This window comes from Pongo abelii, chromosome 5, assembly GCF_028885655.2.
Source record: "Pongo abelii isolate AG06213 chromosome 5, NHGRI_mPonAbe1-v2.0_pri, whole genome shotgun sequence".
In the NCBI taxonomy this organism is placed as follows: Eukaryota; Metazoa; Chordata; class Mammalia; order Primates; family Hominidae; genus Pongo; species Pongo abelii.
This window is the reverse complement of record NC_071990.2, coordinates 70,916,539-70,933,314: the sequence shown is the minus strand read 5'-3', so window position 1 is coordinate 70,933,314 and position 16,776 is coordinate 70,916,539. Positions and strand designations below refer to the sequence as shown.

Below are 16,776 nucleotides of genomic sequence, written 5' to 3'. Positions count from 1 at the left end.
TATATATCTCTAAATGTCATCAAAAGAGCAGCATTTTTAATACTCTCTTGAATTTCTGATACTGTGCTAAAGGATCTTTTAAGTGTAATACTTGTTAATTACATCACTTTATTTTTTTATTTTTTATTTTTGGTGACAACTTTTTTATTAAAGTTCCTCATGACCAAACAATAGTGCTTCATTCATCCGAATTGAAAGACAAGGTTGTCACAAAATCTGTAAACTGTTTCCATACAAATCCCTAAGTACTGTGAATAGTGCCTCTGTCCAACCTCTTTTTTCTTTTTTCTTTTTTTTTTATTATACTTTAAGTTCTAAGGTACATGTGCACAACCTGCAGGTTTGTTACATATGTATACATGTGCCATGCTGGTGTGCTGCACCCATTAACTCATTTACATTAAGTATACCTCCTAGTGCGTTCCCTCCCCCGTCCCCCCACCCCACAGCAGGCCCTGGTGTGTGATGTTCCCCTTCCTGTGTCCAAATGTTCTCATTGTTCAATTCCCACCTATGAGTGAGAACATGCAGTGTTTGGTTTTTTTGTCCTTGCAATAGTTTGCTGAGAATGATGGTTTCCAGCTTCATCCAGGTCTCTACAAAGGACACGAACTCATCATTTTTGATGGCTGCATAGTATTCCATGGTGTATATGTGCCACATTTTCTTAATCCAGTCTATCATTGTTGGACATTTGGGTTGGTTCCAAGTCTTTGCTATTGTGAATAGTACCTCAATAAACATACACGTGCATGTGTCTTTCTAGCAGCATGATTTATAGTCCTTTGGGTATATACCCAGTAAAGGGATGGCTGGGTCAAATGGTATTTCTAGTTCTAGATCCCTGAGGAATCACCACACTGTCTTCCTCAATGGTTGAACCCGTTTACAGTCCCACCAACAGTGTCAAAGTGTTCCTATTTCTCCACATCCTCTCCAGCATCTGTTGATTCCTGACTTTTTAATGATTGCCATTCTAACTGGTGTGAGATGGTATCTCATTGTGGTGTTGATTTGCATTTCTTTGATGGCCAGTGATAATGAGCATTTTTTCATATGTCTTTTGGCTGCATCAATGTCTTCTTTTGAGAAGTGTCTGTTCATATCCTTCACCCACTTTTTGATGGGGTTGTTTGTTTTTTTCTTGTAAATTTGTTTGAGTTCTTGTAGATTCTGGATATTAGCCCTTTGTCAGATGAGCAGGTTGCAAAAATTGTCTCCCATTCTGTAGGTTACCTGTTCACTCTGATGGCAGGTTCTTTTGCTGTGCAGAAACTCTTTAGTTTAATTAGATCCCATTTATCAATTTTGGCTTTTGTTGCCATTGCTTTTACTAGAGGTACAAGGAGGCACTGGTTCCATTCTTTCTGAAACTATTCCAATCAATAGAAACAGAAGGAATCCTCCCTAACTCATTTTATGAGGCCAACATCATCCTGATACCAAAGCCTGGCAGAGACACAACCAAAAAAGAGAATTTTAGGCCAATATCCCTGATGAACATCGATGCAAAAATCCTCAATAAAATACTGGCAAACCAAATCCAGCAGCACATCAAAAAGCTTATCCACCATGATCAAGTGGGCTTCATCCCTGGGATGCAAGGCTAGTTCAACATACACAAATCAATAAATGTAATCCAGCATATAAACAGAACCAAAGATAAAAACCACATAATTATCTCAATAGATGCAGAAAAGGCCTTTGACAAAATTCAACAACCCTTCATGCTAAAAACTCTCAATAAATTAGGTATTGATGGGACTTATCTCAAAATAATAAGAGCTATTTATGACAAACCCACAGCCAATATCATACTGAATGGGCAAAAACCGGAAGCATTCCCTTTGAAAACTGGCACAAGACAGGGATGCCCTCTCTCACCACTCCTATTCAACATAGTGTTGGAAGTTCTGGCCAGGGCAATCAGACAATAGAAAGAAATAAAGGGTATTCAATTAGGAACAGAGGAAGTCAAATTGTCCCTGTTTGCAGATGACATGATTGTATATCTAGAAAACCCCATTGTCTCAGCCCAAAATCTCCTTAAGCTGATAAGCAACTTCAGCAAAGTCTCAGGATACAAAATCAATGTGCAAAAATCACAAGCGTTCTTATACACCAATAACAGACAAACAGAGAGCCAAATCATGAGTGAACTCCCATTCACAACTGCTTCAAAGAGAATAAAATACCTAGGAATCCAACTTACAAGGGATGTGAAGGACCTCTTCAAGGAGAACTACAAACCACTACTCTATGAAATAAAAGAGGACACAAACAAATGGAAGAACATTCCATGCTCATGGATAGGAAGAATCAATATCGTGAAAATGGCCATACTGCCCAAGGTGATTTATAGATTCAATGCTATCCCCATCAAGCTACCAATGACTTTCTTCACAGAATTGGAAAAAACTACTTTCAAGTTCATATGGAACCAAAAAAGAGCCCTCATTGCCAAGACAATCCTAAGCAAAAAGGACAAAGCTGGAGGCATCATGCTACCTGACTTCAAACTATACTACAAGGCTACAGTAACCAAAACAGCATGGTACTGGTACCAAAACAGAGATATAGACCAATGGAACAGAACAGAGACTTCAGAAATAATGCCGCATGTCTACAACTATCTGATCTTTGACAAACCTGAGAAAAACAAGCAATGGGGAAAGGATTCCCTATTCAATAAATGGTGCTGGGAAAACTGGCTAGCCATATGTAGAAAGCTGAAACTGGATCCCTTCCTTACACCTTATCCAAAAATTAATTCAAGATTGATTAAAGACTTAAATGTTAGACCAAAAAACATAAAAACCCTACAAGAAAACCTAGGCATTACCATTCAGGACATAGGCATGGGCAAGGACTTCATGTCTAAAACACCAAAAGCAATGGCAACAATTGCATCACTTTAAAGTAGACAAGTGAATCAATGAGACACCTTACAAACTGGGAGTGAGTCTGACAAAACTGTCTATTGATATCTTTCATTGATGGCTCATTCAACCTGCAATTGGTCCCACTCTGAATTTTAAGAGATAATTGAAGGAAGGTATCACTCCAAATGAATTATGGACTTTTTGTGTTTTTTTTCAGTTGGTTTTCTTATTTTAAATTGTAAAAGAATTCATTAATATAGTCTCATTGTAAAAAGTTAAATAGAACAGCAGCTACAGAACAAAAACTAATTTTGTCCTTAATTATTTTATTAGTAATTATACTTGGCCATAACAAAATACCATAGACTGAATGGCTTAAATAATAGAAATACATTTTTTTTTCACAATTCTAGGGGCTAAAAGTCTGAGATTAGGGTGCCAGCATAGTCAGGTTCTGTCGAGGGCTCTCTTTCTCCCTTGTAGATGGCCAGCTGCCTTCTCACTGTGTTCTCACATGGTGGACAGAGATGGCAAGATCTCTCTTCTCATAAGGACACTAATTGCACCATGAGGGTCCCACACTCATGACCTCATTTAAACCTAATCACCTCCCAAAGGCCATATCTCCAAATAACATCACATTAATGGCTTCAGCATATGAAGTTTTGGGGGACATAATTCTGCCCGTAGCTATAACATTGACAAATATTTACATAGTATATGCTAATTTATAGAGCGCATATTATGCCAAGATCTGTCTTAAGCAATTATGCATGCACACATACATTTTATAGATGAGGAAACTGAGAGATGTAGAGAAAACACACAGCTGGGAAGTGGCAGAGCCAAAACTTAAATTTAGAAGGTTTGGTAACAAAGTCTATGCCCTCGAGCACTACTCCATAAAGCTTCCCTATAGCCCTCCTCAGAGGTTAACACTGCCAAGTGGTGTACATTCTTCTAGGCCTTTATTTTTGCTCTGTTTTTGGTCACTAAATTCATCGGGAGACTAATGTTGTAGCAAGTGGCATATAAAACAGGATTTGCTGAGTCTTCTGGACTGCTTCTCCACCTAATTGTCTCATTAATGCTACCAAGACTTCAGATTTCAAACAAACAATACTTCATCATGGAAGCCACCCTGAATCTCCAACTCCTTTATTCTAAAAAGGAAGAAAATGAGATCCATAGAAGTTAATTAATTTCCTCCAAAGAGGCATCCTTGCTCTTTCATGTCAGAGTTAGGACTAGAATTCAGGCCTCTTGATTTAGCCAATAGCTCTTTTTCAGCATGCCATTTTGATCTTCTGGGACACAAACTCACCACTTATGACTCAAGGGAGAAACTCATAAGAGTACTGCTGTCTTGTGATTTGGCCAATCTAGGAGAAGTACATTTTAAATCTTAAATCTGTGAACTGATTATTCTAAAAAGGAGCAGCAAATAATAGAGGGAATGCCAGCTTTCAGCATAAGCACAAAATAAATTTTTGAAATTCCTTCTGTGAAAGACAAAGCCATTTAAAATGATCTTTTGATTATAATTTACATGAAAGTATGGGATTATTATTATTATACTATTAGAAAGACAGTGAGGATCAACTCCTTTAAATGATTTTAATCTCTGGATGTGAATATGTATTAGATGCTTATTGCTGCCGTAACAAATTGTCACAAACTCAGCAAGTTAAAATAACTAAATGTATTTCACTATTACATAGGTCAGAAGTCTGGTAGGCTCAGCTGGCTTTTCTGCTCTTGGTACCACCATTGCACCATTTGCACCATTGCACTCCAACCTAGGTGACAAGAGTGAAACTCCAATGGTACAATCTGAGCTCACTGCAACTTCGGCTTTCCCAGTTCAAGAGATTCTCCTGCCTCAGCCTCCCAATAGCTGGGATTACAGGCAGCTGCCACCACTCCCAGTTGTTTTTTGTTGTTGTTGTTGTTGTTTTTTTGTATTTTTACTAGAGATGGGGTTTCACCATGTTGGCCAGGCTGGTCTCAAACTCCTGACCTCAGGTGATCCGCCCACCTTGGCCTCCCAAAGTGCTGGTATTACAAGTGTGAGCCACCACGCCCGGCCTTATATCCCTATTTTAATGTCCATAACTGTAATCACATTGGTGAAGTCCCTTCCCTGTTACAATCTAAAGTAACTGTTTTTCTGGAAATTAGGATATGGAAGTCTTTGGAGAGGGTGGTGGTGGTGGTAATTATTCTGCTTACCACAGTCCACCTTATGGCCCTTAAAGATTCATGTCTATTTCATATACAAAATACATTTATTTCATCCCAAGATCACCAAAGTTCTCATCCCATTACAGCATCAATTTAAGTTCAAAATCTCATCTATATTCCATGAACTCTAAAATCCCAAATCTAATCACCCAAATAATCTAAATTATATGTAGGTAGAATCTGGGTATAATCTTCCCTGAAGCACAGTTCCTCTCAATCTTTGGACCTGTAAAACTAAAAAAAAAATAAAAAGTTATCTGCTCCAAACATACAACAGTGGGATAGGCATAGGATAACACTTACAGATATTCACATTCAAAAAGGGAGAGAGATGGGAGAATAAAAGGAATCACTGGTTCTAAGCAATTAAAAAACCCAGCCAGGCAAACTCCATTGGATTTCAAGGCCTGGGGAAAAAAATCCTCTGTAGTTCTTGATTCTTCCCTCTGAGTCACACTTTTTTATTTAGGAAAGGCAACACATGTTCGCAACAGAGTAGTTTTATCAGCCTGTGTCTTAGTCCATTCAGATGCTGTAATAAAAAGACCATATCCTGGGTGACTTACAAACAATAGAAATCTATTTCTTATAATTCTGGAGGCTGGGAAGTCCAAGATCAATACACAGGCAGGTTTAGTGTCTGGTGAGGGGCTATTGCTTATGGATGACATCTTTTTGCTGTATCCTCACATGGTGGAAGGGCAAGGCAGGCTCTGAGGTCTCGTTTATATGTGCACTAATCCCGTTCACTAAGGCTCTGCCTTCATGACCTAATCCCCTCCCCAAAGGTCCCACCTCCTAACACTATTGCCTTGGGGATTAGGATTTTAACATAAATTTTGAAGGGACACAAATGTTCAGACCATAGCAGTCTGTTTTCTGCAGGTGGAATTTTTATGGACTGACAGTTTTTGAAAATTTTGTACTGTCTATCTCTTTCAGTCCTAGCTGGCAGAATTTCTCTTGTCCTAATATTCTTAGGAACTTTGTGAGTCTCCCATGTATGTCATGGGATTCACCTTGTACACAGATCTTTCCTAGATAATCCCATCTTTATTTATGGCTTCTGTTGAGATGGCCAAGGAGATTGATCTGTCACACTTTTGATCTCTTCAAGTAGTTTTTTGTGTAACTAAATATTACAACCTTTTGAGTTTTCTGAGGTATTACCAAAAGGTTTTACGGACACATCCTGGGCTCTTTTTTTATAACATGACTTCCTGACAGTGAATCTCTTAATTTTAGTCTGTTTCCATTTAAATAGGTGTAGAATTTATAAAATCACCAAGTATTGGTTTCTTTTTAATAGGTCCACCCTCAATTTCTCTCTCTCCTCTTTCATTTTACTATAAGCAGCAAGAAAAAACGGGTCACACCTTCACCATGTTGCTTGAAAATTTCCTCAGCTAAATGACCAGATTTGTCACTTACAAAGTTTGCCTTCAGTATAACTGCAGAACACAATATATATAAGCTTTCTGCTTCTATATAACAAGGATTCTCCTTCCTGCAGTCTCCAATATTGGGTTTCTCATTTTCTTCTCAGAGATCACCAGAGCATCCTTCAAGTCCACATTTCTACTAATAACCTATTCAAGGTAATCTAGGCTTTTTCTACCATGCTCCTAAACATTTTTAGTATCACCACCCACCACTTGATTATGAAGCTATTTCCACATGGTTAGGTATTTGTTATAGCAGTACCTCATTCCTGGTAACAGAATCAGTATTTTTTTTTTTTTGACAGAGTCCAAGTCTCTTTTGCCATGTAATAAAACATTCACAGGTTCTGGAGATTAGAGCGTGAAAATCTTTGGGGGATCATTATTCTGTCCACCGCAGAATCCCACAAATCTCCCAAGACATGGCTAAGAACAGGGAAGGAGGTGGGAACTGAAATAAAAATAGTCCCCAGGAGCCAAAGGAAATTGGGAAGGATTCAGTAGAGTTTATGGTCCTCAGTTTCAGAGTAATTCCGTACACTAGAGGCTGAGAGGACTGAGCAACCTCTCAGCAGCCTAACAAGTCCAGAAAGGCCTTTCTGGTTTGAATAATGAACACAAGGAAGGTAAGCCTAGGCAGCAAAGAAGCTCAAGTGAAAAAAAAAGGCTCTATCTTTAGTCATTATAAATGCATCTGATCAGGAGTTTGACAGTGAGAGTAGGGAGACAGGGCAGTCCCTGCCCTCTAACCTGGCAGCTTGATAGAAGTAGCAGACATCAACATGTAAATCACATTAAGATAGGCTGTGATACCTAAATAGAAGACTTCTGAATCCTGGAAGAGTGTGCAGGAATCTATTTAAGGATGCTGCCATTTCCATCTGCTATAATTTAAATTACTTTGAAGTGTGATATTTAAACTTTTACTAGAAAATTAATCAAAGAATCTCATTCATTTCAGTTTGCTTTTCTGGGGTGTTGGCTCACAAGTACAGAAATGTGATGAGATACCATATTTAGTTTAGCACTTAAGTCAAGGTTACAAGGCTCTCTTAAGTATATATACTGATGTTAGTGTGTTCATCATCATTTTCCTGCCCTGATGGCTTGCTTTCTAAATGGGACTCATTTCAAATCCCTTCCACAGGGAGAAATAAAAGTAATTTAGAATTTAAAACAAGCCAGTATCTTGTAGTTCACACAACATGTTTAAGCAGGAAGCTAAATCTTAAATTAACAAAATTTATTCCAGTTATCAAGAAATTGGCCTTAGGCCATGGTGATAACTGAAAGGTTTCTTTTGTTTTGTTTTTCATTTTGTTTTTGGTGGTGAAATAAAGATTGTGGTCAGGTAATTTTCTGGTTCATTTCTTACCATTGTCCCCCTTGTAACGCTCTGTGTGTGTGTGTGTGTGTGTGTGTGTGTGTGTGTGTGTGCGCATGTGTGTGTGTGAGTGTGTGTGTGAGAGAGAGAGAGAGACAGTTGACCTCCCTCTTGGCCGGCCTTCCTTCCTTCCTTCCTTCCCTTCCTCCTTCCCTCCCTCTTCCTATTATTATTTTTTTTTTTTTTGCTCTGTTGCCCAGGCTGGAATGCAGTGGTGCCATCACGACTCACTGCAGCCTTGACCTTCTCTAGGCTCAAGCAATCCTCTTGCCTCAGCTCCCTGAATAGCTGGGACTACAGGTGTGTGCCACTATGCCTGGCTAATTTTTAAAAATTTTTTGAGGAAATGGGGTCTCAGGATGGTCTCAAACTTCTGCGCTCAAGAAATTCTCCAGCCTCAGCCTCCCCAAGTGCTGGGATTACAGGTGTGAGCCACTGCACCTGGCCAATTTTTCTTATTTATGTTTTTGATAAAGAGGTAGTCCTTAATATTTTTATGTGCTGGTACTTACTTCTCAGTAACAACTCTATCCCAGAACACCATTTAGTCTTACATGGGACTGACTTTTCTTTGTTATGCCATGATTATCTGGGACAGTGTAGAACAAATCAGGGAAGTGGGGAGTGTGTCTTTTGGCTTACCTAAACACATACTGTTTAATTTTCTTATCATTCCTAAGGGCTGGCATACCTACATTTCCTATCATATGCTGCAAATTTCTTCCTGGAGTTCACATTATTGCACTAAATTTCATCAGGAAAACATTAGTATAGAATCTTTACAGCAGTACTGTTCAATAAAACTTTCTGTGGCAATAGAAGTGCACTGTAATCTGCCACCAACAGTTTGGGCCCAGATTCCATGTTGAAGGCAAGGCACAGGCTTCAGAGATTTAAGACTCTTGAGCACTGGTTAGTGTGCTATTGGGAAGTCATAAGTCACACCTGGGGCCACTTGTCATTTGCTTCTCACCCTGTGGCAGGGCCTCTTTTGTCAGTGTCCCCTAGTCAACTCGAGCCTACAGGCCCACCTTGCCTGGTGGCAGGAGCTGCAGTTGACTTGAAAGCACAAGAAGGTAATGATACATTTTTTAAAGTTGTTTGTGGAATGAGGTGAGAGGTGACCTTTCCTTATATAGGTACCCCATCACTGAAATTTCAGTCGGTTCTATTAATCATGAGTGTTCTCTGGGAGTGGACTTTTATTTGCGGGGGAATGGAAAGTTGATAAAAGGCTTGGATTTTTTGTTAAAATTGATGCCTAGTGAATTAAAGACACACTTGTAGATGTGGAAATCATCTGAGTCCTAGGATGGGCTTTGGACTTGCACAGATCAGGGCAATTTTAGCTAGAACTCAAGGAATAGGGAGACGTCAGTTACCAGCTGGGTTATACATGTTAGCATACTAAGTGTTTAAATGTCACTATTGAAACCTTTACCATCAGACACTGGCGTTAGCTGAAAGTTCAAATCAACAGAAGAATTATCCCTTGCAGATAATTCTGCACACTGTAATCTATGCCTTTCTGAGAGACAGCTCCAGACACTGTAATCCAATTTGTGAAGATTTGAGAAAACCAGATAGTGATCATCTTCCTGCTGTCTCTAAATATAATTCCAACCCTCATACCATTTCCCTCCTTCTTTCTTTGACTGCCTTACTCTTACTCTAATCTGTGCTTGAAAATGACCCAAAGTGAAATTACATTCTCTGCCAGAGGTAAGCTCTTAATTAGAACTAACTGCTCATTAAAGGGAGCCTGCTGATGGGGCAGCCATGGTGGGGTAACTACACTTCACCATGTCTTTGATACCACATTGGCAATTTAGTACAAAATATTCCAGAAAATTTACACTTCAAGCCTTGAAGGTTTGTTTTCTTTTCATGATCTGCGAGCAGGCATCTGGGAGCGAGGACCTGCTACTTGCTTGCTTTTAGGCAACTACACTAGTGAAAGCAGCTTTAAGTATAAAGTAGGTTCTGAGTTTTTAATTTCTCACTGAAATAAAAACATTTTGCTTCTTCCTCTGACCTACTTAGACTTTACCAAGCAGACGCTGCTGGAAAAACAAGAACTTTGCTTGTCTGCTGTTAAGATGCCAGAAAAATGATGAAAAGAGCACAGTAAGTCCATTTATAAAATAAAATCATTTTAAGCCACCACCAACAGCAGTCTAATTCAGACTTTCCAGACTTCATAAATTTCTGTAAATTTGCAGAAACATTTTTGTAACATGTTAACAAATTCTCCAAACTCTTAGATTCTACATGTTTTTCATTTGGAACCACATTTAAGATATAAATAGAAAAGGAGTTAATATGTATGTAGGAGTTACTAGTTTATTTGAATTTCACATTAAGAAATCATTTGAAATGTGTAAAATTGTGGCTATAAATATGCTGTTTTTAGAGCTTGGGTATACCATTGATGGGCTCAGCATATCTTGAAATAATTGGAAACAGGATTTCCTGCAGTGATATATTTGTTGTTTTTTTTTTTTTTTGAGATGGTGTCTTGCTCTGTCGCCAGGCTGGAGTGCAGTGGCACCATCTCGGCTCACTGCTACCTCCGCCTCCTGAGTTCAAGCGATTTTCCTGCCTCAGCCTCCTGAGTAGCTGGGATTACAGGCACCTGCCTCCACGCCCAGCTAATTTTTTGTATTTTTTAGTAGAGACGGGGTCTCACCATGTTAGCCAGGCTGATCTCGATCTCCTGACCTCGTGATCCGCCCACCTCGGCCTCCCAAAGTACTGGGATTACAGGCGTGAGCCACCGCGCTCGGCAGTGATATATTTGTTCTAACTAACTTTCTTGTGCTACCAGGTACCGAAAATAAGAAGAGAGTAAAACCGTAATAAGAAAGACAAAGTAAATACATATTCATATAGATTTTTTTTTGTTAAGGCTTCAGCTGAGAAAAAGAAAAGTTGGCAGACTGTGGTAAGATGAATCCCACGTGCTCTATAAATCTTGATGGAATCACTCAAGGTTTGAAATTTTTAAAATTTTGCTGTTGAACAAATTTGACTTGACTCAAAATTATTTGCTCACCTTATAAATCATTATAACTTCAGTATATTTTCCCAGTATTTCCTGCAAGTTACAAAAATTTATTTGTTTCAACATTGTTTTGATAATAATTTAATAATAGCATTTAACATGTATTGAGTGCTTCCATGTGATTGGCATATACTAAGCAATTTTACACATTAGTTCATTTAATTCTTATAAAAATCCCATAAAATAGTATTATTAGTGGGTCAAATTGGTTTTGTGAGGTTAGGTAACTTGAGCATGTGGCTGGTAAATTGTGTAACTGGTGTATAATAATAACAATTGCTAAGATTTATGTAACATATAATTTAACACACTGAATCTTTACATCAACCCAACAACAGGAGAAGAATAACAAAGTAGTGAAATGTGAAACCAGAGTTTGAACCTCAGCAGTTTGACTCCAACTCCGTGAGTATTCAGCTATTAAATACAATTGTTCAAAATGGTAGCTACTAGCCACATGCTATAATTTAAATGTAAATTAATTAACATTTTAAAGAAATTTAGCTCTTTAGTCACTAGCTACATTCAAATGCTCAATACCCATATGTAGCTAGTAGGTACCATATTGAACAGCACAGATTACAGTGCACTTCTATCATCACAGAAAGTCGTATTGAACAGTACTGCTCTCAATATTCTATACTAATGTTTTTCTGGTGAAATTTTAGTGAAATAATGTGAACTCCAGGAAAAAATTTGGGAAACACTTGAATTTTTTGACAATACATGAACTAATTATCATTTGGGGTGAACTTATTTTATTGATGGCTCATCTCATTATTTTTATTATGTTTATCATAAATTTCAAGAAAGAAACATTTCTGATCCCGTTCCTTAGTTTGGGGGATTCTCCTTAGTTTATTTATTATTATTGTTATTATTTTAAGAAGGAGTTTCACTCTTGTTGCCCAGGCTAGAGTGCAATGGTGCGATCTTGGCTCACCACAACCTCTGCCTCCTGGGTTCAAGCGATTCTCCTGCCTCAGCCTCCCGAGTAGCTGGGACTACAGGTGTGCGCCACCACGCCTGGCTAATTTTTGTATTTTTAGTAGAGATGGTATTTCACCATCTTGGCCAGGCTAGTCTTGAACTCCTGACCTCGTGATCCACCCACCTCAGCCTCCCAAAGTGTTGGGATTACAGGTATGAGCCACCGTGCCAGGCTTATTATTATTATTATTATTATTATTATTATTGTTATTTTTGAGACAGTCTCACTCTGTTGCCCAGGCTGGAGTGCAGTGATGCGATCTCGGCTCACTGCAACTTCTGCCTCCTGGGTTCAAGTAATTCTTCTGCCTCAGCCTGCCGAGTATCTGAAACTAGAGGCACATGCCACCATGCCCAGCTAATTTTTGTATTTTTAGTAGAGACAGGGTTTCACTATATTGGCCAGGCTGGTCTCGAACTCCTGACCTCATGATCTGTCTGCCCTGGCCTCCCAAAGTGCTGGGATTACAGGTGTGAGCCACTGCGCCTGGCCTGTCTTTAGATTATTATTTATGTATTTACTATTATTATTATTATTATTTTTTATTGAAACAGAGTCTCACTTTGTCGCCCAGGCTGAAGTGCAGTGACGTGATCTCGGCTCACTGCAACCTCTGCCTCTGGGGTTCAAGCCATTCTCTGGCCTCAGCCTCCCCAGTAGCTGGGATTACAGGCACCCACCACCATGCCCTGCTAATTTTTTGTATTTTTAGTAGAGACAGGGTTTCACCATCTTGTTCAGGCTGGTCTCAAACTCCTGACATCAAGTGATCCATCCGCCTAGGCCTCTCAAAGCGCTGGGATTACAGGCGTGAGCCACTGCACCTGGCGGGATTCTCCTTATTTTCGATCTGTGACTTCCTTTGCAAGAACTACGTAACTCCTAATAACTTTCCACTTGGAACTACTAAGTGGTTAAAATATTTTGAAGGAGACAAGAGATATAAAAGAGATTAAAAATCTACTCTAAAAATTAGAATTTTTTTCTGATACATATATTTACAGGCTTTTCTTCTAAGGAGAATAACACTGTTGAAATGAACCAGTTCCCCCACCTTGCAGTATCACTATTGTGTAGTCATTTGAAATACAATCTTCTGCACTTCCTGGGAGGAAGCTCCAAGGGGGCAAGGCAGGCTGCCATCTTGGCTGTCTCACAGCCCTTGCTGCTCTTGCCTTCAGGCTCTGGAAAGTGCCTGGTGATTAGGGACTAGCATGGACTCTAGCACAGTGCAGCCACCACATGGAAAATGGCCAGACTGTTTTCCACATGGGTCCCCAATACCGCTTCTCGTCACTGGTTGGGGCCTCCTGACCTGGGACTCCAGCCACCCCCTACCAGGGCTCTAGGGCTGGTACCAGCTCTGCACTTCCCTGGGACAGAGCTCCCAGAAGGAGAAGATGGCCACCATTTTTGCTGTCTCACAGCCCTTGCCGCTTTTGCCCTCAGGTGCTGGAGGGTGCACGGTGATTAGGAACTGGTGTGGATTCTCAGCGCAGCACAACTGCTTCACAGAAGAGTGTCTGTGTGTCCGGAGTTGTTTCCTTCCCATGGGTTCATTTGTGGTCTCGCTGACTTCAAGAATGGAGCCGTGGACCTTTGCAGTGAGTGTTATAGCTCTTAAAGATGGCATGGACCCAAAGAGTGAGCAGCAGCAAGACTTATTGTGAAGAGTGAAAGAACAAAACTTCCACAGCATGGAAGGGGATCAGAGTGAGTTGCCGCTGCTGGCTGGGGTGGCCAGCTTGTATTCCCTTATTTGTCCCCGCCCTTGTCCTGCTGATTGGTCCATTTTACAGAGTGCTGATTGGTCTATTTTACAAACCTCTAGCTAGCTACAGAGCACTGATTGGTGCATTTTTACAGAGCACCGATTGGTGCATTTTACAAACCACTAGCTAGCTACACAGCACTGATTGGTGTGTTTTACAATCCTAGCTACAGAGTGCTGATTGGTGCATTTTACAATCCTCTTGTAAGACAGAAAAGTTCTTCAAGTCCCCACTTGACCTAGGAAGTCCAGCTGGCTTCACCTCTCATCTGGACTGTTCTTCATTGGGTCCCTGTCCCCGCTTCTCCTCACTGGGCAGGGCCTCCTGACCTGGGACTCCCACATAACTACTCTGCCCTGCCTGGGCACTCCAGTCAGAGGCAGCTCTGTGTTTCTCTAAGGAGGAAATCCCAGAGTCAACCCACAACCCCTCCATCATTGCACCTGTAGTGGTACCACCCTAACCACCCTCAGGCTAAGGAAGGAACAAAGGGCTTAGTTCCTGCGCTGGCACCTCCTGCACCCTGCAGCCCCCACACAGAGTCCTATCTCTCTTCTGTGTGAACCCCCACCCTCAACTCTTCACCAGGTAGGGCCCCTGGGTCAGGACTGCAGATCAGTCACCCCAACCACAGCTGAGGTTGCCCACTGGGAGTGGCTCTGAGTTTCTCAGAGGAGGGGCTCCCAGAGGGAACCAACAGCCCCTCTGCCACAGCAATGGTTCTGCCTCTGCTGCCCTCCATCTGGGGAAGAAACAAAGAGCCTGAGGGCTTCACCTGCACTTTCAGCAAACCACAGTCACCATCAGAAGAAGAGCCCAGTCTCTCCTCCCTGTGAGACCTTCACCCCCTCCTCTTCACCAGGTGGGGCCCCCAACTCAGGCCAGCAGTGCAGCCAACCCACCCCCTGGCTGAACACTCCCATTGGCAGTGGTTCTGTTTCTCTGAGGTAGAATTCCCAGAGGTAACTGAAAGGCCCTTTGCCACTGCCGCTGCTGTGGTACTTCTCTTGCTTCCCTCAGACTAAGGAAGGAGCAGAGACCCCGAGTGCTTCAACCACACCTTTGGTAAGCTGAAGTTGCCCTAAGGAGAAGAGGTCAATCTGTATCCCTCCAGGACCCACCTGCTCTCCCTGCTCATCACTAGCACGGCCTCCCCTTGCCCTTGGGTCCAAAGTGCAGTGGCCCTATCCTGGGCTGATCACACTGATTGATAGTGGCTCCAACTCAGAAAGAGGTGTGAGCCTCTTGTCAAAAGACAAGTGAAAGACCCTCTGCCACAGCCACTGCTAAGGTCCCTTCACCTGCTGCCTCCAAGCTTGAGAGGGAACAGAAAGTTTGAACTCACCCCAAAATTTAATTTGCAGCCCAGGAGTGCCAAGTCGAGATATGCAGCCAGCACTCAAGTGGGAGAGGAGACCACCCATTCACAGCACTGAGACGGAGCCCAGCTGCAATCCTGAGGAAATACAGAGAAATCATGTGGCTAAGCAAGAGCCTACCTACCAGCCATTACACTTAAGCACCACCTACTGGATCACAGTCCAAAACTTCAACACCAATAACACTTAGCTAACATACCCTCTTGTGAAACCAGTGACAAGAATTCAGCTACAAATAAAGACCCTGCACAAAAACTTGGGCTTCTGAAAACATCCAGAAAAGAAGTCTATTGGCTGTACTCAATATACATTGCAGTTAAAGGAACACCAGTGCACACAGTTGAGAAAGAACCAGTGTAAGAACTCTGGCAACTCAAAAAGCCAGAGTGTCTTTTTTCCTCCAAATGAATGCACTAGTTCTCCAGCAAGCATTCTTAACTAGGCTGAAATGATGGAAATAGAATTCAGAATATGAATAGGAAGAAAGATCGTTGAGATTCAGGAAAAAGTAAAAACCCAATCCAAGAAATATAAGGATTATAATAAAATGATACAGGAACTTATAGGTGAAATGGCCATTATAAAAAAAAACCCAAATTGATCAGATAGAGCTGGAAAACACATGACAAGAATTTCATAATGCAATCACAATTATTAACAGAAGACTAGACCAAGCTGAGAAAAGAATCTCAGTGCTTGAAGACCAGCTCTCTGAAATAACTCAGTGAGACAAAAACAAGAAAAAAGAATAAAAAAGAATGAATAAAACCTTTGAGTAATATGAGATTATGTAAAGAGACCAAACCTGTGACTCATTGGCATCCCTGAAAGAGATGGGGAGAAAGCAAACAACTTGGAAAACATATTTCAGGATATCATCTAGCTAGGATATCCCAACCTTGTTAGAGGGGCCAACATTCAAATTCAGGAAATTCAGAAAACTCCTGTGAACTACTACATGAGAAGACCATCCCCAAGACACATAATCATCAGATTCTCCAAGGTTGAAATGATAGAAAAAATGTTAAAGGCAGCTAGAGAGAAGGGGCAGGTCACCTACCAAAAGAATCCTGTTAGACTAACAGCAGACCTTTCAGCAGAAACCCTACAAGCCAGAAGAGATTGAGGGACTATATTCAGCATTCTTAAATAAAAGAATTTTCTTTTTTTTAATATTATACTTCAAGTTTTAGGGTACATGTGCACAATGTGCAGGTTAGTTACATATGTATACATGTGCCATGCTGGTGTGCTGCACCCATTAATTCCTCATTTAGCATTAGGTATGTCTCCCAATGTTATCCCTCCCCCCTCCCCCCACCCACAACAGTCCCCAGAGTGTGATGTTCCCCTTCCTGTGTCCATGTGTTCTCATTGTTCAATTCCCATCTATGAGTGAGAACATGCGGTGTTTGGTTTTTTGTCCTTGCGATAGTTTACTGAGAATGATGATTTCCAGTTTCATCTATGTCCCTACAAAGGATATGAACTCATCATTTTTGATGGCTTCATAGTATTCCGTGGTGTATATGTGCCACATTTTCTTAATCCAGTGTATCATTGTTGGACATTTGGGTTGGTTCCAAGTCTTTGCTATTGTGAATAGTGCCACAATAAA

General features: G+C 40.8%; 1 long non-coding RNA gene across 11 annotated transcripts in view; it reads left to right on the top strand.

Annotated features, from left to right (window-relative positions):
* Positions 1-16,306, top strand: part of LOC134761532 (uncharacterized) — a 68,606-nt gene extending 52,300 nt beyond the window's left edge. For 6 of the 11 annotated variants that reach the window (XR_010140242.1, XR_010140241.1, XR_010140238.1 and 3 more), the window contains 5 exons: positions 6,673-6,724; positions 9,996-10,079; positions 11,355-11,421; positions 13,457-13,720; positions 15,144-16,306. This is a non-coding gene — a long non-coding RNA (uncharacterized LOC134761532). The remainder of the gene's footprint in view (positions 1-6,672; positions 6,725-9,995; positions 10,080-11,354; positions 11,422-13,456; positions 13,721-15,143) is intronic. The other 5 variants (XR_010140240.1, XR_010140235.1, XR_010140237.1 and 2 more) reach the window with 2 other exon arrangements.
* The last annotated feature ends 470 nt before the right edge of the window (positions 16,307-16,776 follow it).